Here is a 26961-nt window from a genome sequence, read left to right as displayed (position 1 = left end):
TATAGGACATTAAAGTCTCTGAAAAGTTCTGCAGTGAAGACACCTATACGATTTTGCTTAACCCAATGTTTCCCAAACTCACAGGATCATGACCCTCTTTCCCTTTTTTTATTTCCCCTTTTCTTAAGAATTAACTTAACATCCCATAATATCAAACCACGGATTTCATGTCTTCAAAACTCACTTTGGGAAACTAACCTAGAACAAACCCAGCTTCTCCAGTGTGCCAGTAGAGGGGCATTTTCACGCTGGAATTGATGCTAATTTATTTAAGCATAGACTTCTCCAGAGAGCAGGATAGAGATGAAAATGGTCAAAGATGGCCTGAGATGAAAGAGACCTCAGAAATGAGGGAGTTCAAGGTTTCCATTGTTCACATGAGGAAATAGAAGGTCCAGCCAGGGGGCAGCTCACTCGAGGGGCCAATGGCTCTAGCTGTTGGTGGAACGTGAGCTCCCTGAGCACAGAGCAGCCTCTCCACCACGTGTGGGCTCCAATCCTTGGAGGGTTTCCCTGTTGAAAAGACATTCTACAGCACCAGCTTCCAGACATGGAGGTTGCCCCACCGTGGAGGAGCACCCCAACTGAGCACATGGCAGGGAAAGTCCCAGAATACAGCTCGGGATCATCCAAGTCTTCACGTCTGCTCAGTACTTGTCAGTGTAGGTTAAGAATGTTTCCAGGGGGCCAGCCCAGTGGCGTAGCGATTAAGTTCACTCACTCCGCTCAGATGGCCAGGGGTTCGCAGGTCCGGATCCCAGGCGCAGACCAATGCACCACTTGTCAAGCCATGCTGTGGCAGCATCCCATATAAAGTAGAGGAAGATGGGCATGGATGGTAGCCCAGGGCCAATCTTCCTCAGCAAAAAGGGGAGGATTGGCAACAGATGTTAGCTCAGGCTAATCTTCCTCAAAAAAAAAAAAAAGGAATTTTTTAGGACAGACTGCCTGGCAACAAATTCAAGTTCCACAACTTACCAGTGGTGTGACCTTGGAGAAGCCACTTAACCTCTCTGTGCTTCAGTCTTCTCATCTGATATATGAGTATGGCAGGTTTCCACTGGATAGGCTAGTTGTTAAGGATTAAATTAGATAATGCATTTCAAATGCTTAGAGCTGTGCCTGGTATATAAAGTAAGTGATCAAAAAATGTTTGCTTTTGGGGCTGGCCCGGTGACGCAAGTGGTTAAATGCGTGCGCTCCGCTGCGGTGGCCCGGAGTTCGCCCGTTCGGATCCCAGGCGCGCACAGACGCACTGCTTGGCAAGCCATGCTGTGGCGGCGGCCCATATAAAGTGGAGGAAGATGAGCACGGATGTTAGCCCAGGGCCAGTCTTCCTCAGCAAAAAAAAGAGGAGGATTGGCAGATGTTAGCGCAGGGCTGATCTCCTCACCAAAAAAAAAAAAAGTTTGCTTTTATTGTATGATTCCATTTATATGAAATGTGCAGAATAGGTAAATCTTTAGAGACAGAATGTAAATGAGTGGTAGCCAGGGGTTGGGGTGAGGGAAAAATGGGGAGGGACTGCTAAGGGGTATAGGGTTTCCTGTTGGGGTGATGAAAATGTTCTAAAATTGATTGTGATGATGGCTGCACAACTCTGTGACTACAGTAAAAATAATCGAATTATGAACTCTAAATGAGTGAATTGTATAGTATGTGAATTATATATCAATAAAGATGTTAAATAAAAAATAAGTGTGTATGGGGCCAGCCTGGTGGTATAGCAGTTAAGTGTGTGTGCTCCACTTCAGCAGCCTGGGGTTCGCGGGTTCGGATCCTGGGCACAGACATACGCACTGCTTATCAAGCCATGCTGTGGCAGGAGTCCCATATAAAGTAGAGGAAGATGGGCACAGATGTTAGCCCAGGACCAATCTTCCTTAGCCAAAAAGAGGAGGATTGGCAACAGATGTTAGCTCAGGGCTGATCTTCCTCACCAAAAAATAAATAAATAAGTGTGTACTTTGATTAATTTCAGTGGAGGAACCACATCAGAGTCTAGACTTGAACTTTGCACTCAGCAAGTGGTCAGTATTGTGGAATTGAATATACTCTATTTTCTTGTTTCTAAGATGCATTTTTTCCTTCACATTTTAACTCTTCTGAAGTTGAGATGTGTCACGTAACAGATATGTATATTTAACGTCATTTTTACCCAAAAAAGAGCTGCCATTAAATCAATAGTTTGTCTTGCAATTCATAGCATCCAGGAATCAAGAAATATGGTAACATATGATCCAGCAACCCCACCTCTGTGTATATAGCTGAAGGAAATGAAATCACTATCTTGAAGAGATATCTGCACCCCATGTTCACAATAGCCAAGACATGGAAGAAACTCAAGTGTCATTGATGGATGAATGGATAAGAAAGTGTGGGATATATATACATTGGAATATTAGTCAGCCATAAGAAAGAGAAATACTGCCATTTGCAACAACATAGATGGACCTTGAGGGCAAACACCAAACACCATTTCTTAATGAGGACCTTTTGGCTATTGGTGAAAGGAATCCCAACTCAAAAGTAGAAGCAAAAGAAGGAAATCAGCTCATGAAAATGTAAATCACAGGGTTAGTTCTGGCTTCAGGTATGACTGGATCCAGGTGCTTAAACAGTGTCATCAGGACCATGTTTTTCTCCATCTCTCACGTGTCCTTTCCCCTGTGCTGGATCCATTTGCAGACAGGCAGTGTCCTCCAGTGACCAGATGGCTTCTAGAAAAACTAGGCTTACATTCCTGGAGCTCCAAGTTAAATAGGAAAGAGAAAGGGTACCTCTTATCTGACCATCCAAGCCAAAGTCCCAGAATTGGATCACAATGACCTGATTGGCTTGGCTTGCATCATATGACAACACCCCTGATGGCTTGAAGGATACAAGAGTCTGAGTGGCCAGGCCTGGGTCACATGCTCATCTCTGGAGGAAGGTGGGGGGCAGGGGTACCATGATGAAGTCAATTCCACCAGAAGCAAGTAGACTAAAAGTAGAGGAGAGATGGTAACTGAGAGGAAAATTGGAATACACTTACCAGAGAATGAATGTATGCATTTTGGGCAGGAAACAAGCAATCCTCCCTAACTCCCAGTAACACTCAACCATTTCTTCACATTGTGTTTTATGTTGAGGATAAGGAGAGTCAACTTGAAAAAATCCAATCTCTCAAATAAATTTATTTTATATTTAAAAAATAAAATAAAAGTTCTTTTTAGGATCATCCAAAATCACAGTTAGGAATCAAGTCTCAGGAAATGAATTTTTCATAGAGACACAGATAACGTTCCTACTGCAAAAAAAATAGGTGTAGCTAACGAGATAAACTATTAAAAGAGATGTAGATATTAGGAGGCAGTAAACCTCAAACACCAGTAAGTTTCACTCCTGAAAGCAACCTTCAAAGACACGTAAAAAGAGCCATCATGTTTTGCAAACTGGAATTAGCTTGTTAGATTCTGTTGCCAGACAAGCAACAAGCAAGCAGTGTGCGGACTCTCAGAGATATTCATCCCCACTCAATCAGACCTTCTCCCGCCAAAAGAATAAAGGAGAAAAAAAACTGAAACTAAGGAAGACCTTCCCCAGCTTCTAGGGGTTAGATTTCTAAGTTTTCTTGGTGAAAAGGTCTCAGGTATCTCCCCTAAAGAAACCAGCCCAGCTGATACACTCTCGTCAATGCAGCCATGGCTTACTGACAGCACACCCAACTACTTAATTTATATTTCTTACAACAGGAAAGAAGATACAGAACAATCATCAATTTATAGTTACATTCTCAGGATATAGCAGTTATCTATTGCTAAAATAATGCTGCATAACAACTGCCCCAAAACTCAGTGTCTTGACACAATAGATAGTTATTTCAGTTCATGAGTCTACTTGGCTGGACAGTTCTTCTGGTCTCCACTAGACGTCAGCTGGGATGATTGGGAGATTCAGGTCTGCTCCACGTGTCTCTCATCCTCCCCCTGGGACCAGTGGGCTAGCCTGGGATTGTCTTTCTCCTGGCAGTGACAGAGGGTAAGAGCAGACAGGCCCAATCGTGAAGCATTTTCATGCCTCTACTTGTGGCACATTTGCTAACATCCCATTGGCCAAATCAAGTGACATGGCTGTCCAGAGTCAGATGGGGAGGGCTCTGCAGAGTCACATGACATGGCTGTCGGGAGAGGTAAAGAATCAGTGCCATTTTTACAAACTACCAAAGGAGACAGCCAGGAAGATGATGATACAGGCAGTCTTGGGTCTAATTAGCTGGTACTTGGGCAACAGAAAGTGGCAGGATTTATTTATCCAATGTAATTACATTTTTTCACTTTTCCTTAGGTGGTTTTTATTTAGAAGGAGGATGGAAATACAAGCACCCTGTGGACTGGGATGTCAAAGAAGAAAGATTCAGATACCCCAGGAAAGAAAGGAAGAAGAGAAGAAGAGAAGACTTTAATATCCAACAAGGAAAATCACAGCGTCTGCTGCCACCCCTTGAGAAAGGAGCTCCGGGGGGCGTCTCTTGCCTAAGTAACTGGCACTAAGGGTCTGCTCAACACCAGCTTTTTGCCGAGAAATCTTGAAGGTGACCCCATGCAGGAACTTCAGGCTGTGGGGAGGAGGGAGCATTCCACCGAGGCATGCAAAAGGAGCGGGAGCCATTTGCTTTTGCAAGTGGTTAAAAAACCCAGAGCCGAACCTAAAATTAGGAAATTAAAACTAAATAAGCAGAATCATTTCCATCAAAAGCAGCAAGCATATGGGCCACGCTGTCAAGTGAAGACCATCAGACTGGAAAGTGTAAATGAATCTGGGAGATCAGACAGATAAGTTGGAAAAGGAGGAAAGTGCCTTCTGAAAGCCCAGATCTGGGATCCGATTTGTCACCTTGTCACCGGCAAGAAAGCTGCCCTCCACTTCCGTCCAGCCCTTTGAGACAACAGCCTGCCTTAGAACATTTGGCGTTGCCCCTGGAAAACTTTCTCCAAAGAAAACAAAACAAAAGTCCCCCGGGATATTACTCAATGGAAAGCTCCTTTTGAAAGTGTCTATAAGAGCCTGTTGTGTGTTTTAATGAGCTGAAATGTGCGCCTCCATTGGCTTAAAGAGAGCCTCTTTCTGCCTGCTCCCTCTGGCTCCTACTAGCTCCTGTTTGATTCTGCATATTCGTAAAATGCTCGACAGGACTCATCACAGTTCAAACACGATTTCAGCTTTGACGACTTCAATAAGCCTGTTCTCCACTCGGCGGTTAATTCACTGAGCTCATAAGACACTCCTACTGGGCATTTGGAGCTGTGAGCTGGCAGAACAAGGTGCAGATTTCAAAGGCTGGTTAACAACCTTTGTTGCGGGACCAGAGGAAAGAGGTTTGCCAGATGGGCTCTGCCCACTTCTGATTAGCACGGGGTTGATAAGACTTTCCCCCATCCCCGTTTGCAAAATAGCTTATATCTTACTATCTTTCTTCTTCTTATCCTTTGGGAATTTCTATTAAGCAAAAAGGCAGTTGTAAAATCGAAAAAAGAAAAGAAGAATGAAGAACAATGCCTGCCAGGAATTTCTTGACGAAGCTTCCTTCCTAGCTCTTGGCATCATCTTCTTCCCTCCATCCGTGTTGTCACCATCTTAGTTCAAGGCTGTCTTGACTTTTCATTTGGTTTGGAGCATCAGCGTCCTCGTTGGTCTCCCTGCCTCCACTGTGGCCCAGTGTCCTCTCTGCCATGTGACCAGAGTGACATTTCTAGAACACAGTGCTGATCTACGTTCCTTCATTTGTTCAGTAAATCATGTCTTGGGCATCTACCATGTATCGGGCAAGGTGCTAGGCTCTAGGGAGATACTGATGAGCAGAGCAAAGCCCTGGCCTTGCTGAGCTTACAGACTAGTGGAGGAGATTGGTTTTGTCATAAAACCACACAACTAAATGTGAAATTACAAGTGTGGGATGGATGGAGGTTGAGGATGTGGACCCCTGGGAGCATATAACAGAAGGAGGTGGGAGATCAGGGAAGGCTTCCCTGAGGAGGTGATGGTTGAGAGCCACCTGGAGGACCCTTGGGAGTTAACTAGATGCAGGATGGGTTTGAGACAGGAGACTAAAGTAAAGCATTGTAGCAAAGGGGACAAGCTTGTACAAAAGCCCTGTGGTGGGAAGAAGATGACAAACTTTGAGGATTCAAACCTGTCCATCTCCTGCTCCATTTGATCTCAAGAAAAAGACAAAAATCTCTCCCCTGACCTCAAGACCCTGCATGATTTGGCCCCAGACTGCCACACTCCTTCCAATCCTATTCTACCTTCAGCTGAGGCCAAACCCATCCCCCAAGTGTGGGACTCCTTACAGAGAAAAGAAAGGACTCTCATTTGTGAGGCATCTAGCCGGATATCATGCTAGATACATTGTATTTACACACACACCCCACCATACTCACAGTATTTCCTATGAGGTAAATGCCAGTGTTGCCTGCATTTCACAGGAGGGGATGTTGAGGCTTGGTGCGGATAAGCAATGAGACAAAGACCACATAGACTAGGAGAAGGAACTGGGATTCAAACCCCCGTGGTCTGACGCCAGAGCCCTAACTCACATGCTATTCTGCTTCCCTCCAACGTGGTGAAAGTTGGGAAGAGGAGATGGGTTAGGTCTCGGAAAGGCCCAATACAGTTCTTCTCTCATGCCAAGTCCATTCGATTGGTAGTGGCTGCCTAGAATGCAGTGTTGAAAAGAGCTGTGAAGCCACATCCAGGCTTCGAGGACAGTTCACTGTGATTGATTAGTAATGTCTGCCTTGAGCTCAGGACAGGGAAGGGGCAGCACAAGTGCTAGCTATTTTTCACCCCAGAACCGGCCAAATATATACTCAGAATTCCTCTCTGCAGTCCTAATTTGGGAAGTGTGGACCAGAGTTCCTTCTCCTTTAAGACTTTCCTGGGCCTTCTCCAGCTGCTCCAGGGCTCTATTCCAGAGATCTCAACTCAATTGCAGATAAAGTTAGAGATATGGCTTAAACTAGGTCAGCTGACTCTCCTCCCACATTCTTCCCACCAGGCTTTTCCTCCCAGGACTCCCATAGCCCTAACTCGTAAGAGCACTAAACCCATCTCTCCCCACCATGCGTGAAAACCATTAGCTAGTTGGCTTCATCTTCATTTCTACCAACAAAAGTCAAACACAGAAAAGCAAGAACTTAGCAATCTCAGACCCCACGACCAGCCTTCAACCACCTGGATGCCTCCCATTTTTGGAGACCGTTGCTGATTTCCCAATGCCCCTGCAGAAACTTCATTGGCACTTGGAAAACCCCAGGCTGTTTCCCCTATCAGTCTATTACAGTCTTGGCTACCGGGCTGGCAGGGTCCGGAGCTGTGCCCAAATCTGCTGGTCGAGTTCCAGCAGTTTTGACCACGCCATCCACGTCAAACAGAGCAGATAGAAGTGGCTCCTCCTTTTCACCACACGGAGCTCCCCGAGCTTGGAGCTTTCTTGATGAAATATAAATATGCATGCCCCTTTCATCCCTGCCCCCCCTCCGTTCTGATGCTCACACTACGAAGAACACTTTTGATGACTGGAAATGCATTCAGCTGTGTCTGCCTTTTTTTTAAAGGCAGCCTTTAAAATCATCTCTCTGGATCTAATTATCTTTTATAGCGGGACTAATACTTCACCTCATTTCTCTGTGGTTTTCGGGTTTAGCGGCCATCTTCCCTCTCTGTGATAATCTAACCACATTGCGGAACACACGAGGATGGGGGCTTCATGGGACCCAAGGGGGCTTTCTGTAATGGAGACAGAGAAGGAAATGGCCGGGTCTTTACCAAGCTTTCCCGAAGCTTTAACTGCCATCCGAGTCAGACCGGTCTGGGTCTGGCTCATTTGCCTTCTCTTCTCAATTCCCCCATTTTAAGGACAACTCTACATTATATAGAAAGCAAAAGTGGATTTTTCTGCTTTGTCTTGGGAAGGCTGTTCAAATAGAGGTTTAGAGCAGGGAGTCTGGAGTGAAACTTCCTGGGTTTGAACCATGGCTGCATCCCTTACTAACTGCACGATGGCAAGATAGGCAACCTCTCTGGCTTCAGTTTTCTCATTTGTAAAATGGGATTAATTGTAGTGGCTCCCTGTGGCATTATTATGAGGGTGAATCCAGCTTAGAACAGTGCTGGAACACAGTAAGCAGTACATAAGTGTTTATTAAACGAAGTTAATATTTTGGTCAAAAATCTCCACCCTAACACCTCTCTTCCATCCCAACTAACAGCTGACTGTGTCTCAGAACGGCATGTGGATGAGTGAGGACAGACAGATACTCAAAAGGCAGCCACCGTGGATTTTCCAAAGGAGATGGAAGTTCTTGCTCCATTGTAGCAAGAAGGACAAGGTCTCAGGAAACCTCAGATTTTTCTTTTCCTTTTTTTATTTCTATTGTTCCCCACACAATGTCTAAAAAGTTTTAACTGTTGTCAATATTTTAAGAGAGGGCTGTTTCAAGTGAAAATATAATTTTATGGCTTCTCTTGAAAAAAATGAGAAGGTCTGCCCCAGTGGGCTCACCTCCCCACAGAGCAGCCATCCAATGGGTGGCCGGCACCCTGCAGCTCTCTGCGGCCCCCTCTCTGCCCACCATGCTCAGTCACCACACCTGCCTGGCCCTGGTAGCTATTTGAGGTTGTCACCACCACCCTGTGTCCTGGGTGTGATTCTACAGGAAGGAGGCACCCAAAGTTCAGACACACGTGGATGGATCTGAGCAAGCCACCTCCTGTTTCTGACCTGAGCATCCAACCAATTGTCCCCTGGAGGGCAAATCCCCTTGCTGAGAACCACTGGTCTAGAGGTCATCAGGGTCTCTTGTTGGAAAAAGAAGGGTATTAGTATCCTCTGATGTTGAGCGTTTTAGAAGAGAACACTGCCTCACCCTTGGGGTATGGGTCCCCAGGGAAAAGATGAGGGAGAGTGGTCACAAGTCTAGACAAGGCAGAGGCCCAGATCACTGTGCCACCCAACACCAGTGCAACTGTGCTTGAGACCGGATGTACTGAATACTCAGTTGTGATGTCCTCAGCCACATTTAGTACCAACAGATCAGCTAAGGAAGATGATCCACGTAGACCACAGGGAGCCCGGAGTTAGCGGTGGACCAGCTTCGTCCATCACACTGTGGCCCGGTGTTCCACAGCGACACCGTGTGGCAGTGAGAAGTAATGGCAGCAGCAGACTGCTGTGGCCTCAGGTTCTCCCTGCTGAATAACTCGCCCTCAGCCTAAGTCCCGGATTTTCTTGGCCAGTTTATGGAGCGTTGTGGGGGTGGAGCCCCTAAAATAGATATTGAACTTCCTGCTAATCTCCCACGTGGGGGCTCTCACTCATTCTGATTTTAAGTTAAAAAATAAAACAACACAGCCGTGTTTGCACCCTACATTTGTGACAAAGATCATCCCAGTTACTAGAGGTTTTGGAGTGAATTGGAAGGCACTGCGTGATATAGGAGAAAAACTCTGCTGGCAATCAGGAACTTCAGCTCTGCCACTGTTTGCTATGGGGTCTTAAGAGAATGACTTCACTTCCCAGACTCTCAGTGCCTTGAGGGGTCCATGATCTCTAAGGTCCTCTGCATCCACGCCCTCTGCTCATAAGTGGAACTTTCATCTAATTTATTCGTCATTTGGAGCTTCGTGGTTTGGTCTTTCATATTTCACTTCCCCTTTGGCACCTTAAGGTCCCTTTTATCTTTCACACGTTCCCAGACACATAACAAGCTCACAAAGACTTGGAAGAAACATCCGTGTGATTGTCATGTTAAGAGGAATTACTTTCAAATAACTAAAAGTAAGGGAAAGAAGTAAGGCCAGAATCTTTGACATCAAGTGGTCAAATGTCAAAAGATGCCTATATAGCACAAAAAGGTAGACAACGAACCCCAAATGTCAAAGGTCATCTACAGGTCACTGCTCCAAACTGTAATGGCTGAATCAGGATCGGCGTATGTTTGAGGTTTATGTTCGAAAACAACACATTGGAGACAGTTTAACAGGGCACCTGAGGGGTTCATTATTTTGTAAGACTAGAAGCATAAATTTTTACATGCTAGAAGAGCAGCTTAAAGGTCATATAGGAAGGATGGAAATGCATGGCTCCTGCACTGCTTCTCCCCATCCTGCAGCCGTGACAGACATCACTAACCGATCATAGTGTTGAGCCTCAGAATTCTTCTTAACACAGAATTCCTGGTGGCCATCAACGGAGAACTTGAGTTGAAATCTATTTGCTGTCCCTCATCTAGGATCATTCTCCTATTTTACAGGTCAAAACCTTCAGTCCTTTGAGATTAAACACATGGCCCAAGGTCATGGCCCAAGGTCATAGCCCAAGGTCATGGAACATATCAAAAGCAGAACCAGAATCCTGGTGCTCCGATTTTCCTTTACTCTTTCCAAGACCGTGCCACCCTAAACTTTAATAAAATATGATTTAAAGGTTGCCTGATTAGAACTAAAAATCAAGTTTACCGTGTTGCTTTAAAACAAAGTCAAAGAAAAAACTCTTACAAATGAAATATAGGACGAGTTGACCACATTGAAAACTCAATTTCTTTTGTACCTCATCAGAAAGGCTTTCTCAAATGCCTTTCTTGCTTAGTTACAGCAGCCATAGAGAAAAAACCTGAGAATTTCTAGAAATAAAATGGCAAAAATGAGGCGATTTCACGCACTCTAGTGGGAGATTTTCAAGAACTGGAAAATCCATGGTGTGCTGTTATCAATTCAGAAGACAATATTAAGTCCCAGAAAAAGTCATCATCAAGAGCCACAGCCCCTTTGAACAAGAACTGCCTAACCTGTCTCTAACCTGTCTCACCAAGAAACTGTCTCAGTGCTTTACACAGAAAGTGCTTGCAAATAAACCTCAAATGGACATTAGTGCCTGGCTTCATATTAATATTGAGTTAATATTGAGCTATATAAAATAATTAAAATTTGCCGACGTGTTACTATCTCCATTATTGCTTATCTAATTGCCCCTAGAATCTACAAGTGAAGTCTGGTCTTAAAAAGCTCTTATCTCATGAAGGTATTTGTAATAGAAAAGTGAATGATGGGAACCAGGAGACAAAAAGAGAGACAGTAAGATTTAGTCAAAGCCAAAGGATATTCTTTATGACACTAGAGCTAAGAGAGGCTCTAAAAGAGACAATTAAAGAGTTCTGATGGCCAGTTAAAGAATGCAGAAAATTTAGAAACAGGAGGCCAAGAGACCGGCTAAGGTCTATGACAATAATCCCTATGAGAAACGATAAAGTCTGAACAAATAAGCCAGTGGCAGTAAGCAGTTAAGTAAGACTGTAGGAGATAGTGGCTTCACACAATTGTTTAGATCTGCAGCCAGCTGTGGTCTTGTGAGTGTATGGCTGCCCCCATCATATCAGAGCAGCCTGCAAGCCTCAGCTATTTGAGCCACAACCCTGGCTTCTTAGCAACTGTGCCTTCGTTACTGTTCCCCCAGGTCATTTATAGATCCCAGGCAGGGCTGGGGAGGGCTGAGCGGGCCACTCCCAGTCTCACGGGAGTATTTCATTGGGTCTGTTTCCCAAAGACCAACGTGCTAAAGGTATGTTGCAACGTGCATGTTGTACAGGAAAGCAGATCCACAGCCCTCAGAAGCAGATGCTGACATCATAAAGTTCCACCTTCCTCTGGGATCCTCATTTACCTGAAAACATCAGCCAGTCAGGCGTTGGAAAAATTGGGTGAGAACAAGGGTCTGGTCAGACGTCTTCAAAAGTAGACCAATTAACAGCCTCCTTGTCTGCCATAGTTACTCTACTCCTCCATATCCCTAATCAAATCCAGTCAGAGATTAATATATCCCCTTTCCCTGACGGAGCATTGGGGAACCAAGCTGCAAAATGTTGGTTCAGAAGGGAGAGACCCAGTTGGGAAACTATGAAGACATCAGAAAGGTTGGGAAACCTCTCTGAACCTTAGATCCGGCATCTGAAAATGGGCCTAATAATTAACCTATCTCACAGGGCTATCGAAAGAATGGCATGAGCTAATGAGCCAATAAAACACTCTGAAAAGAGTTCACGTTGTTACACAATGACCAGCCCCCTGTGTTCCTCCAGCCCACTGGCATCCTGGATCACCTTTCTCTACAACATTGATGGAGAATGGCTAGAACCCTCATCCCACCTTCTGTGTTGAACTTAACAACCACCCCCCAGTAGTTCTGAGGATTCTTAGGAGCAGGGACAAAGCTCACCTGGTCACTTCTTGTGACGTTTTCCTGCTTCCGTAGAATGGATAGATTCTGAAAATCTACTGAGATGTCCACGTTCTTTCTACACATCATATCACAGTGAACTCGCCCTCAGTTCTTTCTTTATTCCCCCAAGAAACAAGAACGAGAAGTATATTGCAGACTTTCACCGAAGATTTGGGGTGACGGAGGGGGGTTACAGCACAAAACCGGCCAGGTGACGAGTCCGAGGTGGACATTAGATGTCACTGTCCTGGTATTTATGGACCATTCCTCATCCTAGGAAATTCCCCTCTGGCCACGTCCTCCTGAGGCCCCGGTCACGACCCTCCATCTTCTCAGCCTCTCCTTCCCTAGACCCTGCCCACTTTTCCCTTCTGCTCTGTTCCTGCACCCCTCACCCTCTTTTCCTAGGGACTGCTAGAAATGCAAGATTCTGTTGCATCACACTTTAACCTACAGTACCAAGAAGTCCAACCCTCTCTTATTTCAATCTTTCATCCAGGCTCTGCTGGGGGATGAGGGGAGTGCCCCATATTGGGAACAAAATCTCCATCAAGGCATTTTTCTAGACAATAGAACCTTCGAATCCCTGAGATTAATTATGCCATACCTCTAGAAAGCTGAATAGTCTGCAGCCAGCTTTTGTTGAAAATAGCCATAACATTCCTTCCTGCTCTGCAGTACTGACATCAAAGCATCTAGTGAAGTCTCTTCCTCAGTGTTCTCTCCTGCCACAGGTACCCACCAGACTCACCTAGAACCACATTATAGCAAGACAGGAGAACACAAAGATAAAGAGAATCTCTAGGATGTCTCTCTCCTTTGTCACACAAGGAAGCTGGGGCTCAGACAGGGAATGTGACTTGCCCCAAGTGGCTCAGCAATTTAGTGGCAGAGCCAGGGCCAGAACCTGGAGGGCCAGTTCAGTGTCCCCTCCATCTTTCCAGCGGTTTCCACGCTTAAGCGTACATGAGAATCAGCTGGGACAGGTTCGTCACCAGAGATTCTGATTCAGTGAGTGTGTATTGGTTAGGGTGCTTTGGCTGCAAGTAATGGAAAGTCCAACTCAAACAATAAAAGAGTTCATTATCTCACATAAGAGGAAGTCCACAGAGAGGTCCCGCCTCAGGGGAGGTTGATTCAGCCACTCAATGATACCTTCAAGAACCCAGGTTCTTTCCCTCTCTTCTCTCTGCTCCCTTCAGTGTTGGCTTCGTGCCCAGAGAGTCACAAATGGCTGCAGCAGCAGTTCCAGGTACAACACTCAGAGTCAAGAGCATCCAGAGGAAGAAGAAAAGACATCTCTTCCCAGTTTTTTTCTTTGGAAAGGGGGAATTTGTTCTGGAGCCTTCAACAGGCTTCCTTTTACCTTTTACTGGATCAAAACGGGTCAAGTGCCCATTCTTGAAGCAATCACAGGCAGAAAAATAGCAATTCCTTGAGAGTAGTCAAATTATATCTAAGAATAGTTTTCCTCGAGTTTTATGATGACTTGGGAGAGGGGTGTACAACTGAATCACAAAATCTTGATTCTGTTGGGAAAGAGAAGAGAATGGGAGCAGAGCTGAGATGGATGCTAGATAAACAGCTAGGAGTGTCCAATTCCAAGGGTCTGGGATAGGACCCAAGGATGTGCCTTCTAGAAGCTTCCAGAAGATTCATGAACCACACTCAGAGACTCACAGCCCACACTATGCTGCATGTATAAACAATCATTCACATTCACTCCTTCACCCCATGCTAGACATAGACATTCCAGAGACCACCAACGGCTGAAGAGGGAATTTTTGATGTCCCAGAACCTTTGGGTGGTATAGCTCATGTCAAACCAACTCTAAGGGGCATGTCAGTTTCTTAAAATGACCTTTTCCCAGTTTCCTTCTCATAATCCCGGCTCTATCGACAGCTACAAAGCTGGTCCCCACTTCTCACTGAAGCCCAGGAGTAATCACAAGACAATCCTGCCCTTGTTTATATGCCCAAGTCCTGCCTCCTGTCTTGTAAATTACTTCAGTTGCCATCTTGGTCACATGAAAATGAAGACCCTTAATAGCAATGACACTAGGCACTGAATCAGCACCACTGTATTGTTTTCTGAGTTACAGGAAAAGTCCTTTTGGTCTCTAAGAGCAAGAGGAAAGAAATGCCTTTCAGGAGAATATCAGGTTTCGGTAAATTGTCTCAGACCCCAAGCGCTTCCCCCAACTGGGTCAGTCCCCACTGTCACCAGATTTAGCTCTGTGTTTTGAACTTACCTGTTCATCTGTTTGTCTAGATTTGAGGCTCGGCGAGGGCAAGCACCATGTCTTGCTCCCCTCTTGGCCTCTATGACAGCTTTGCCCTCTTCCTAGGATGCTGTCTCCTGAACCCCCTTCCCATATTTCCATCACCTGGCCATTTCCAAGACACCTTAGAGCACTTACTTGGGGCACTTTCTCCAGGAAGCCTTCCCAGACCTCCAAGAACTGATGAGCCTTTTCAGCGCCTCCAACACATCTTGTGCTTGTACTTAACACTTGGCTCACTATCTCACTATATTGTAATTTCCTGGCTCCCTGTGCCCCTCCTAGACATTTAAACTCTGTCCAAACCTCGGTTATACAGCCAATGATTTTTGTGAGTTCTCTCAGCTTCCTCCTGCTTCTCTCTGCCCCTGGGTCCCCACCTATACTGGTGTCTCTGTTTTTCCCCCGAGGAGACTGATGCAAAAGGTCCCAGAGAGCCCCAGGAACTGGACTTTCAGCCCACCTATCCCTCGTGATTCTTCTCATCCGGGAAGTCTGAACAGCACTGACTTGGGCCCAGCTCCTGAGTTTCACTTCCATGCTGAGAACTCTCCTAGAGGATTCAGAAGTCTCAGGAAATGCCATGTTATTTTCTCATCTCAACCCCCCAAAAGACAATTACATACAGTACTTCAAAAAAGGAGAGAGAGAGATGTTTAAATGACCAATAAATTATACAAGTGGATCAAGATATAACCACAGAGATTTTCATAGCAACAATAAACATCAAAATCAACCTAAATGTCCACCAATAGGGAACTGGTTAAATACGGTACATTTTAACCACACAGGAGAATTTTAAGCAGCCATTAAAATTGATGAGCTATTTCTAAATTTGTTGACCCAGAAACAGGACCATGGCATAAGGTTAGGTAAAAAAGCAGGTTACAGAATAAGAGAACAAGCAGGATGTGATCTCATTTGCATAGAAGTGTGTGGTGGTGTATTAGTGTGTGTGCGTGCAAGTGTGTGAAAGAGTATGTGTGTACGAGAAAGGGTGATAAGTGCGTGTATGTGTGTGAGCGTGTGTACGAGTGTGTGGGTGGGTGTGTATGTGTGTGTGAGTGTATTTGCGTGTAAGCATGTATGAAACAGTCTTGTGAGTGTGTATGTGTGTGTGTGAAAGAGAAAGAGTGTGTGTATGTGAATGTGCATTTAGAAATATCCAGAAGAACATTTATCAAAACGATAACAGTGATAATCTCTGGGTAGCGGGAGTTTGGAAGGTTTTTCTCTCTTTTCCTCTTTCTATATATTCCTCTCTCTATATATTTCTCGGTGCTGTATGAATTTTGGTTTTATAATGAGCATATACGGTTTTTACAATGGGGGCAGGCTCTTTCCTGGTTTTTGTGACTTTCAAGGAAAGCCTTGAACAGGGGCAGGAGCCACAGTGAAACCGCCCCCCTCTTGGCCTTCATGATGAGAAAAGAGAAACGGGTCAGAAGCTGGCTGACTATAAATAAACGTGGCTTCTTTTTTTAAACGTTTTGTGCCCGCAGCCGAGAGTCACTCTCTCTGCTCAAAAGAATCTGAAACTACAGACGCCCTCCTGGGCCCCAGTGGGGGCATTTGCCCCAATTTTCCGCTCCCTGGATGTCTCTTTGCCCACAGAGAGCACGGATTTTTCAATAGCATCTACAAGTTTCCAGGAGGATCTGTGGTTAGCTGAGCAATCTCTTCATGAATCCTCCACAAGAAGGAAGGGTCCTCTCCCCTGAGATCAGCGCAGCAGCTGCCAGACTCCTTTGCAAGTCTTCAGATATCATCTCTTAATCGGCTACCCATACGGAAATTCTGGTTTAGAACCGACAGTCTCCCCCCAATCTGGGGCCTTCCAGAAGGATACAGCTCAAAACTCACCCACTGCCATCCCTAATCCTTTAAGCACAACGGGATGGTGATGGACCACAAGGGAAAGAAATGAAAAACGTCCTTTAGAGATATCTGGGGGCTGGAGCCATTGGCACTAAAAAGGCTCGCTTGTACCTTGTGGAGTTCTGCCAACAGTTCCAGCAGGTTCGCCCTTAAAATGCCGCTAATGAAGCATGGCGGGGAAAGGGGCAAGCACAGTAAGGAACAGTAAGTAGGGTCTAAAGCGGTGAGCCTTGTTCTGGAGCAAGATGTCAAAGAGGCAGATGAAATCACTCAGAAGGGCGCAAGGTGAGCCGTCCAAGCCTGACTCTGGCCAGACCTTGGCTCTTTCAAGTTGAAAGGCTGTGGACAAGGGATAATTGTGTGGGCCGAAGTCTGGCAGTCCTTGATCAACCGCTTTTCTGCACCCCTTCCTTCAGACCGTCAGCAAAACCTCGTCTTTGAAATAGGTTCCAAGCCTGTTGTATTAGGCCAGGTTCAACAGAGAAGCAGAACCAGGAGGCTGGATAGATAGTGGGTTGTTAAATCGATTTCAACTGTGTGTTCAGAGGACGGCCAGTCAGGTGTGGCCATGGGGGAAACAGGAGATGCTTGTAGCAGATCAACCTTTATTAAACTCATAGGTCCTAGAGAGGGAGTCATCGTACATGACACAGGGCCACAGGGGAAAACACTAGGGTAGTCAGGAGGCAGAAGACAGGAGAGAGGGGAGAGCTTAGGCCATGGCCTTTATTGGGGTTTCCACGGGGAAAGCAAGGACAGACAGACAGGTAAACAGTTGAGAACCGGCTAGTTTGAATCATTCCTGTGGGCTTTGGGCCATAGGGGTGGTCTCTAGGGCCTGGTCCCTGGCCCTGGGATGATCCAGGCAGAGGAATATTGTCTCCTGGGGTGTGAGGGCTGGGTAGAGGGGTGTGGCTCTGGAATGGGTAGTTTGCATACGAAAGGCACGCTCCTGGCTGGGCCTTTGCCATCTCTAAGAGTAGGCTAGCCCAGGAGGGGCAGTCTCTCCCAGTCAGAAAGGCTTTTTAAGATGTCAAAACATCATAATATAAAGAAAGTTTAAAAATATATACAATATAGATAGATAGAGATAGATAGAACTCTCTATCTAGCTATCTAGCTATATATTTGCATGTATACATGTGTGTCACTAGTTAAATGTCACTAGTGCCGATGCTAAGAAACCCTGGTCTATGTTATTTAGAACATTGTCTGAAGCAGGGCAAATGTCAGAGGCCAAGAGTCAGAGGTCAAGCAGGTCAAGTGTCAGGGACTCAGCAGTATATTAAACACTAGGTCATGAGATATGAAGTCAAGTCATTGGCATTCGAGCAAATTTAAACAAAGGCCCACTTTTGGCCTGTTGCATTAACAAAGATGTGTGAGATGCTTACATGCCGACCAGGGTACGGGGAGGCCAATGTGAGCCGTGATGCAAGCCCATTGCTGGAGGGAGTGTAACTGGTCTGACTTTTCCAGGAAATAATTTGGCAATTGTTATCAAGCTCTTTACAATGCTCCCACCTTTGACCAAGTAACTCCACCTCTAGGAATGTACCCTAAAGGAAAAACCAAGGAACTAAAAACTCAAAGCAGCCTAAATGCCCAATGATTAGGCAGTGGTGACAAATTAGAATATGGAACAAGCCATTTTGAATAATGCTTACAGTTTTTAATGACATGGAGAGATGCTTGCAAATCATGCTAAGAGAAAATAAGGAGGATTAAATTAATTATGCATATGATCTCCACTACGTAAAAACTAATAAAATGTCTTTTATGGAAACATTGAAAAATTATCTCCGGCCACCTTGACACTTGGCCAAACTTTTTCGATATTTTTATTTAACCAAAAAGGTCCATATTGGTTAGCACATATTCAATCACAAGTGATAAAGCACCCAACTCAAACCACCTTAACAATAATGGGAATTTATTGATTTACATAATTGAAAGTTCAAGACGAAAGTGAGTCGCAGTCAAGGCATGATCCAGCCTCAACAATAATGTCACCAAGAATCTGGTTTCTCTCTATCTCAGGGCTCTGCTTTCCAAATGTTGGCTTCATCCTCTGACTCCAAGCAGTGGTCTTGACTCTCCCTCCTACCCTACCCTACACACACACACACACACACACACACGCACACACACACTCACGCACACATGCATGCAGCTCCAGGTTGGCTCTCTCATGGTAGCAAAATGACAGAAGCTCTTCCAGATATTCACACCCAAAATAAAAGAGAGGGTCTTTTCTGACTACTCTAGCACAAGTCTGAGGATTCTCTTTTCCTATTGGCCTGAATTATATGATGTGTCCATCCCTCACCCAGTCACTGTAGCCAGTAGTATGTGACTTGCTCATTGGCTTACATTGGGCGGAGCCCACCCACTAGGGCAAGAGTCAACCCCATCTAAGTCACAAGGCTGAGAATGGTAGAGGGTGAATTCCACCAAGGAAAGTCGAAGTACTTTCTGTTGTGCTGACAAATGGATGCTGGAGAGGCAGTCAGCAAATGTCCCTAGCACGTTTGTTGCTAGGGAGGAGCTATCCGACCATGGACTACATTTCCCAGCATGACATGTGTCTAGGTTTGACCGTGTAACTAGTTCTCACTAGTGGAATAAAAACCAAAGTAGAAGTGGAGGACCCCCAGGCCACAGGATAGAAGGAGGATGCTTCCTCAGTTCACTACATGGAAGGCTACCTACCCCCTGAGAACACCCACACTAGACTGACATGCAAGCTAGAATATTTTTAATAAGCCACCAATATTTATGGGGTTTTTTTTTGTTATAGCAGCTAGCATCACCCTAACTAATACACATTCTAAAAGTGTATATTACTCTTTTTGGGTTCCTAGACCCAATTCCAATGTGTGTCTGTGTGTTTGTGTGTGTGTGTGTGTGTGTGTGTGTGTGTCTGTGTGGCAGCTTCCCCACACCAACAAGCAATTCTTGGACACCAGCAGGGTGTCTGAGAATTCAACTCAATTCAACTCAATTCTGACACTCTCCAGCCAGAAATAGAGTCAGATTCCACAGGTAAAGGGCTCAGTCCCACAAGACGGCCCTCAACTTCAGACATCAATCAAGTCCAGGTTACCTGTGCTTCTGAAGGACAAGCTACAAACTGGAGATTCCAACAACCCCCTCCAACCCAGGATGCCAATCGCAAGTTCAGGTTGTTACCGGTACTTCTGACTGACTGGCTATAAATCAGAGGTTCCCAGGACCCCCTCCTCAGGTTCTATTAATTTTTTTTTTAATTTTATTTATTTATTTATTTTCCCCCCAAAGCCCCAGTAGATAGTTGTATGTCATAGTTGCACATCCTTCTAGTTGCTGTATGTGGGACGTGGCCTCAGCATGGCCGGAGTAGCGGTGCGTTGGTGCGCTCCCGGGATCCGAACCCCGGGCCACCAGTAGCGGAGCGCGAGCGCTTAACCGCTAAGCCACGGGGCCGGCCCAGGTTCTATTAATTTGCTAGAAAGGCTCACAGAACTCAGAGAAAGATTTTACTTACTAGATTATATAACTCAGGAACAGCCGGACAGAAGAGATGCGTAGAGCATGTTTCAGGAAAGGAGTGCAGAGCTTCCATGCCCTCCCCAGACACGCCGCTCTCCCAGCACCTCCACATGTTCGAAACCGGAAGCTCTCCAAACCCCATCCGTTTGGGTTTTTACGGAGGCTTCATTACATAGGTACGAATGATTAGCTCATTGGCCGTTGGTCATTGATTCAACCTCCAACACCTCCCCCTCCTCAGAGGTCTGGGGGTGGGCGCAGGTGACTGAAAGTTCCCACCCTCTAATCACATGGCTGGCTCCTCTGGCAACCAGCCCCCATCCTCGGGTGTTTTCCAAAAGTCACCTCATTGACATAACAAAAGACATCGTTATCACTCTCAATGCTTAGGAAATTCCAAGGGTTTTGTGAGCTCTGTGCCAGAAATTGTGGAGGCAGACCAAATGCATATAAGAAATATATTTTGGTCATCTGAATGACCAAATATGTATCTCTTATAAATCACAACATTGCAATTACTTTTTACATAAATAATAATAATATTTTTAAAATATGGATCATGTTTCAGAGAAAAAAGTCATGAGTTTGTGTTTCATGATAGCAAACCATTAAACAAGTGATGATTAATAGGCAAGCTAGAATAAAGTCATGAAGCTTTGAATAGAGCCTAGTATTAAATCCACCACGTGTACAAGTTTAGGGGAGAGGGGATTTCTAACGCTCCTGCCTGAAGATCCTCAGTCCAAAGTCCCTGATTGACATCTAGGAGATTAAAGGACATGTGATCCACACATAAAGCATTCAACCTCTTGGGCGAGAGATTCACATAAAAACAATGATGTCTCCATTTTGCGTGTGTGTGTGTGTGTGTGTGTGTGTGTGTGTGTGTGAGAGAGAGAGAGAGAGAGAGAGAAAGGAAGATTAGCCCTGAGCAAACATGCATTGCCAATCCTCTTTCTGCTGAGGAAGATCGGCCTTGGGCTAACATCCGTGCCCATCTTCCTCTATTTTCTGTGGGATGCCTGCCACCTCATGGCTTTATAAGCTGTACGTAGGTCTGCGCCTGGGATCCAAACCTGCGAACCCAAGGCTGCCGAAGTGGAGCACAGGAATTCAACTGCTACGCCACCAGGCCGGCCTCCACTTTTTTTTTTTTTAGTGGCTATATTCCTAGAAGGGTCATTTATTCCTTCCATTTTTTTCATGTATTCAGTAACTATTTAGTGAACCCCCCACTGTACGCTGTATTGAGTTGGGTGCAAGAGACGCAAGGGGGAATGGGTTCTAATCCTTTCTCTCAAAAAGCTTATAGATTTGGGACTTGGGTGGGCTAGTAAACAGGCAATACAAAAAAAAAAATGAGAAGTGTTATGATTGGGTGACTTGAAAACACATAAGAAGGATGTTCAACCTAGTCTTGGGGGTGTAGCAGAGAATATTGATGGTGCTCAGGGCAAGTTACCCCAGGAAGCACCACTCTGTTATGCGGATTATTTCAGCTGAAGAAAATAAAGACTCAGAAAACTCAGGAAGAATATTTGAGTTTCCCCTCCCAAACTGCCTAAAGAATTTAAAACAAAAGATCTGTTTCAGGAAGGAGTTGTTATCATGATGGCTGTAATGATAATGTAAAATAGAGCCACGTTCTCTATAGATGGCCCTGAAAAGAATTGTCAGACAAACATTTGCACTTCTATCTCCATGTGAATTGTCTTCCCCTCTGAAATCCCAGACCACTACCCACCCCCAATACCTTCCTTGCCTTTAGCTACAATACTTACGCAAGCATCTTAGACAGAGGGATGAGCTGCTCATTTCTGAGTTTCTCCCATGTATACATGTTATTAAACTTGGTATTTTCTCCTGCTAACCTGTCTTGTTGATTATTTGGCCAGCCATAAGAACCTTAAGGGAAAAGGCAGAGGGGGATTCTCCCTCTTCCCCCGACACTATCAATCCTCGACAAATATTCCCTGTTCTCCCCTACATTTCCCAGCTTCCTCTGCAGTTGGGATGGGGCCATGTGACTAGTTCTGACCAATAGACTGTGAGTAGGAGTAACACGTGTCACTTCTGGGTCAAAGCCATTGGGAGGTTTTGTGCCTCCCATCCCCACCTCAGAGAGCCTGAGGTCACGTGTTCTAGATGCCCAGCAGCAAGAGATAAGATGGAATAGGATCAGGCATGCAGAGATGTGGCTGCAAAGAGTGGCCCGCGTAGAGGGAACAGTGTCTGCCAAGCCTTGGAGATGGTCGCTTATAAGCAGAATTTGGGTTAAAAAGATCTATTTTTTTAATTTTTATGATTAATTTATCTTGGAGTTCTAGAAATTTCCTCACATCCATTTCTTCATGTTCCATGACAAAATTTCTGACTTTTGATTTGAAGCTTCTTGGTTTATTGTGCCCCATCATCTCCTTTAAGCAGCTAATGACCAGTAAATAAATCCATGAGGGGTCAGCGGAGCTGCTGTTTAAACAAACATTTTATTGGAATGCTTTACCAAGAGACCTAGCCCCAGAGCTCCCCTGAAAGTCTGCAGGTTTGTGTGTCGGTATTACTCAACTCCCAGTTTTGCAGCACAAGCCTTTTTCTTTACTTTCAACTAGGCTGGAAATGGTCTGCTATGAACTGCTTGGTGATTTGGGCTGTTTCAACCCACCCACTCCCACCCCCCAGAGTTGGCTTCCTGTACCACATCCCAGCAAAGCCCTCTCCAACAACAGACCAGCGTTCACCCAAAGCACTTCCCACAAGAAGCCCACAGATTCCTGGCCCACAAACAATCAGTTTAAGTAACCAGTGGGTGGAGCTTTATCCTGGGGCCCGCACCAACTGAATTTCCAATTTATTATTATTTTTTTTTTTACTCAGAGACCCTTTCTAGAAGAAGCAATTCCAAGTAGTGAGAAATGGAATGAGAGGGAAGATCAATTTACAGTAGGTACACAGGCAGAAATCCAGGTCCCAGTTCTCAAGAAAAATATTTTCAACACCAATTGCCAGAGCAAGGGGATCCATCTCATCCTCTACTACACCAATAAAAAGGAAAAGTGAAGCAGAGGGTCTGGGCTGCCATTTGGAGCTCAAGTAATATACGCCATCAGGCAGCAGAGAGGCTGGGATATTCTGCAGCTCTAAAAAAAGTTGTCGGGCTGGCCCCGTGGCTTAGAGGTTGGGTGCGTGCGCTCCGGTGCTGGCGGCCCGGGGTTCAGATCCCGGGCGCGCACCGACGCACCGCTTCTCCGGCCATGCTGAGGCCGTGTCCCACATACAGCAACTAGAAGGATGTGCAGCTATGACATACAACTATCTGCTGGGCTTTGGGGGAAAAAAATAAATAAATAAAATTAAAAATAAATTAATTAATTAAAAAAGTTGTCAATGGAAAGAAGACCTATTTAGCAGTGTGATATAAGGGAGAGAGCACAGACATTATTGCATGATGAATCTGAGTTCAAATCTTGCGTGCCCCTCTTACCTCAGTTTCCTCTTCTGTAAAATGGGGCAACGTTATCATTCTTGCATAGTTGTTGTGAGGGTTAAGAGATAACATGTTGGGATGTTGCTGCTGCCGCCAGGCAGCTTCTAGAAGCTGTACATACATTAGCTCATTTAATCCTCACTACAACACTAGGAAGCAGGTACAATCAATGCCCACATTTTGCAGATGCAAAAATTTATTGGAGAAGTGAAGGGGCTTGTTCAAGACTACATGAAGAGGACCAGCCCCGTGGCTTAGCCGTTAAGTGCGCATGCTCTGCTGCTGGTGGCCCGGGTTCGGATCCTGGGCGCGCACTGATGCCCCACTTCTCCGGCCATGCTGAGACCGCATCCCACATACAGCAACTAGAAGGCTGTGCAACTATGACATACAACTATCTACTGGGGCTTTGAGGGAAAAAAAAAATAAATAAATAAATAAATATTTTTTAAAAAAGACTACATGAAGAGTATGGATGGCACAATTTCATCTTTTTTATGGCTGAGAAGTATTCCATTGTGCCATTTTCAACAACACAGATGGACCTTGAAGGTATCATGCTAAGCGAAATAAGTCAGATGGAGAAAGACAAATACTGTATGATTTCACTCATATCTGGAAGATAAACAAACAAATAAACATATAGACATAGAGAACAGATTGGTGGTTACCAGGGAAGGGGGTGGGGGAGGGTGAAAGGGGTAAAGGGGCTTTGAGAGATCAAAATTTGACCATCCTGAAATATATCTCTTTACCTTGATTGTTTTCTCTGAGGGACATTTGATTTCCCCCACTGCCTGCCTAAAGAATTTGACATAGTAGGGCTGGCCTCGTGGCTTAGCGGTTAATGACATAGTAACTCCTTCCTGGAACAGATTTTCTATCCGCTGGCTGTAATATAATGTAAAATAGATGTTACAATAGGAAAGGCACCAACAAGCCCATCTTATCAGAAGTTCTGTCTCTCTGGCCACATTCTCTGGATGGCCCTGCAAGGAGCTGCCAGACAAACATTTACATTTATAAGGGAAATCTCCATTTGTAAAGGTATCTCCCTCTCTGTTTTGGGAAGAGGGGGGATGGCCTCATTTCTAGAGACTTATCAGTGTGGAAGTTGAGGCCTTAAATCTGCATAATAACCTTACTCTTTGCTTAGTGGTAATTTCCTGTAACTGACTCTCCCCCCCCCAACATCCTCCTTTGTCATTGGCTGAACATGGTATTTAAGACGAGAATTTCTGCTATTGTGTTGAGAAACGCAGTGTCCATGCTTTCTCCCATGTATACATGTTATTAAACTTGGTATTATTTTCTCCTGCTAACCTGTCTTGTTAATTTTTTGGCCAGCCATAAGAACCTTAAGGAAAAGGGCAGAGGGAGATTCTCCCTCTCTCCCGACAGGGCACATGTGTACAGTGACAGATGGAAACTAGACTTTTGATGGTGAACATGATGCCGTCTATGCAGAAGGTGAAATATAATGAGGCACACCTGAAATTGACAAAATGTTATAAAGCAATGTGACCTTGATACCAAAGCTCTTAATCTCAAGCTCGTGTGCCTGAGCACAATAAACCGATCACTGAACCATCAGTGCTTAGAGATGGAGAAAGGTTTATTTGAATCGGCCAAAATGAGAAGGTGGGAGGATAGGTTCTCTCAAATTTGCCTTCACAAAAGAAGAAAGCTGGGGGGGTTATAGAGCTAAGGGTCTTAGGAGGAGGAGTTTCAGAGAAACAAAGGGGAAATCAATGTTTCTTTCACTCCAGATAAGCCCTTGGGCAATCTGATTTTTGGGCATCAACAGCAGCTGGGGGCTGGTTATCTGGTGATCGTAACTTCCTTAAAGACGTTCTTTTCTTCTGCAAAACAAGCTCATAAATCCTTGTGACCCTTAAGTCACCCCTCAGGTTAAAGAAGAAAATAGCAAATTAACAAGATTAACTTTTCTTCATTGTGTCTGTGTTGGGAACAAGGTCAAAAGGTAATCATCTTCCTATTGAATATTTACAGAAACCTTCAGGTACCTGGCTTCAACCTCAATAAAATAATAAAAATAAATAAAACAATGCAGATGAGATTCAAACACATGAAGTCTGGCACCCAAGTCCGTGCTCTTAGCTGTCTAGTATGTAGTAAGTGTTCAAATCAACAGAAGTTACTCATGGTATTAAGTCCCAGGGAGGTTAATGAACTGTTTGTAAAGCCCCATGTTAAATGTTTTACAGACAACTCCTCCAGTCCTCACAATAACCAGGTCACAGCATGATCCTTACTCTGTTTTATGATCATAGGAAATGGAGGGGATCAAAGACTGAGCACTAACCACTGTGAAATACTGCCTCTCTAGGATAAGAACAAAAGCCTAAAAAAAATCTGACTGAGCACTCATATTACCACTTTTTCTGGTCTATGCAGAGGGTCAGTTTCTCTTTTCCCTTGAGTGTGAGTGCTTTGTGGTCAGATAAACCCATAGGCAAATCCCAGCTGTCCACTTATAGTTGTGCCACGGGGGGACTGAGGGATGATCTTCACTTCCCCAAGCCAATGTGTAAAATGGGAACCCTAAAACCTGCCTCTCGGGACTGTTGTAAGGAGTGTTCCTGGTTCCATGCCTGGCACATAAAAAGCATTTAATAACAGCCAATGCTATTAACTCCAGGCCAGATTATGGAGCAGGCAAAATAAACCCCATTTCTTGATAGTTCCATTTGGGTTTTGACCCAAAATGACCCCAGCCTGCCCAATCTTACCTTACTCTCTAGACCTGACTGCAGCGTCTTTTGATACAGCTTCTTTGCAAACAGGAAATCTTCCCCAAAGAATAAAGATTTGCTAGCTCCAGGGACTTGCAAGTAAATGAGCTTCAGGCTCTTGTGGCGATTCTAAAAGTGTCTTGTAAAGTGTCTTGATGACTGTAATGGGATAATACATAGAGTCCCAAAGTGAGGCCTTAAAGAGGCCAACACTCATGAGATGCTTCAGTTGAGCTGAGTACATTTGGATTTTTTGTATTTTTTAATAACACCAAAAAAATTCCATTAAGTTGTAGGCAAATGTATCAGTCAGGATGGGCTAGGTGCAGTAACAAGCATCCCTCCAAATCTCATTGACTTAACAAAAATTTATTTCTCACCCATGCTACTTGTCCAATGCAAGCCAGTGATTTAGGGGGTTAGGGGAAGTGTCTGCTCATCATAGTTACCAAGGGAATCAGAGCAAAGTTGGCTCTATCTGGACATGATCACATGATCACCACAGCCATGTGATCACCATGATCGCATGGGAAGGGATGTGGTGAGTCCAGCACTGGCTTATAAAGCCCCTGCTTAGATGCACTTCCCTTTTGCTTGCATGTCATTGGGCAAAGAAAGTCACACTTAATTTCAAGGGGGTAGGGAAGTGAGATGCTGTCATGGAAATATTTGGTGAATAGCACTAATGACTGCTACACTTCACTTTCATTTACTCATTCTTTTATTTGACATATATGTACAGAGCACTATGTGCCAGGCACTGGAGATGCAACA

The 26961-nt window shown here is 44.8% G+C and overlaps 1 long non-coding RNA gene across 5 annotated transcripts; it reads right to left on the bottom strand.

The window, feature by feature from the left end:
* Window positions 1-650: 650 nt before the first annotated feature.
* On the bottom strand, window positions 651-20103 carry LOC131422632 (uncharacterized). Of its 5 annotated transcripts, none has more exons than XR_009224120.1 (4): window positions 12254-19206; window positions 2884-2983; window positions 979-1060; window positions 651-854 (listed from the first exon to the last, which is right to left on the bottom strand). It is a non-coding gene; the product is annotated as an uncharacterized LOC131422632 (long non-coding RNA). The 5 variants fall into 5 exon arrangements; XR_009224123.1 differs by having other exon boundaries at window positions 651-793; XR_009224121.1 differs by lacking the exon at window positions 651-854 and adding an exon at window positions 19943-20103 and having other exon boundaries at window positions 861-1060; window positions 12254-13007.
* Between the last annotated feature and the right edge of the window lie 6858 nt (window positions 20104-26961).

This window comes from Diceros bicornis, chromosome 26, assembly GCF_020826845.1.
Source record: "Diceros bicornis minor isolate mBicDic1 chromosome 26, mDicBic1.mat.cur, whole genome shotgun sequence".
NCBI classification, from domain to species: domain Eukaryota; kingdom Metazoa; phylum Chordata; class Mammalia; order Perissodactyla; family Rhinocerotidae; genus Diceros; species Diceros bicornis.
Note: the sequence above shows the minus strand (reverse complement) of the source record. Positions and strands in the feature narration are given on the sequence as shown.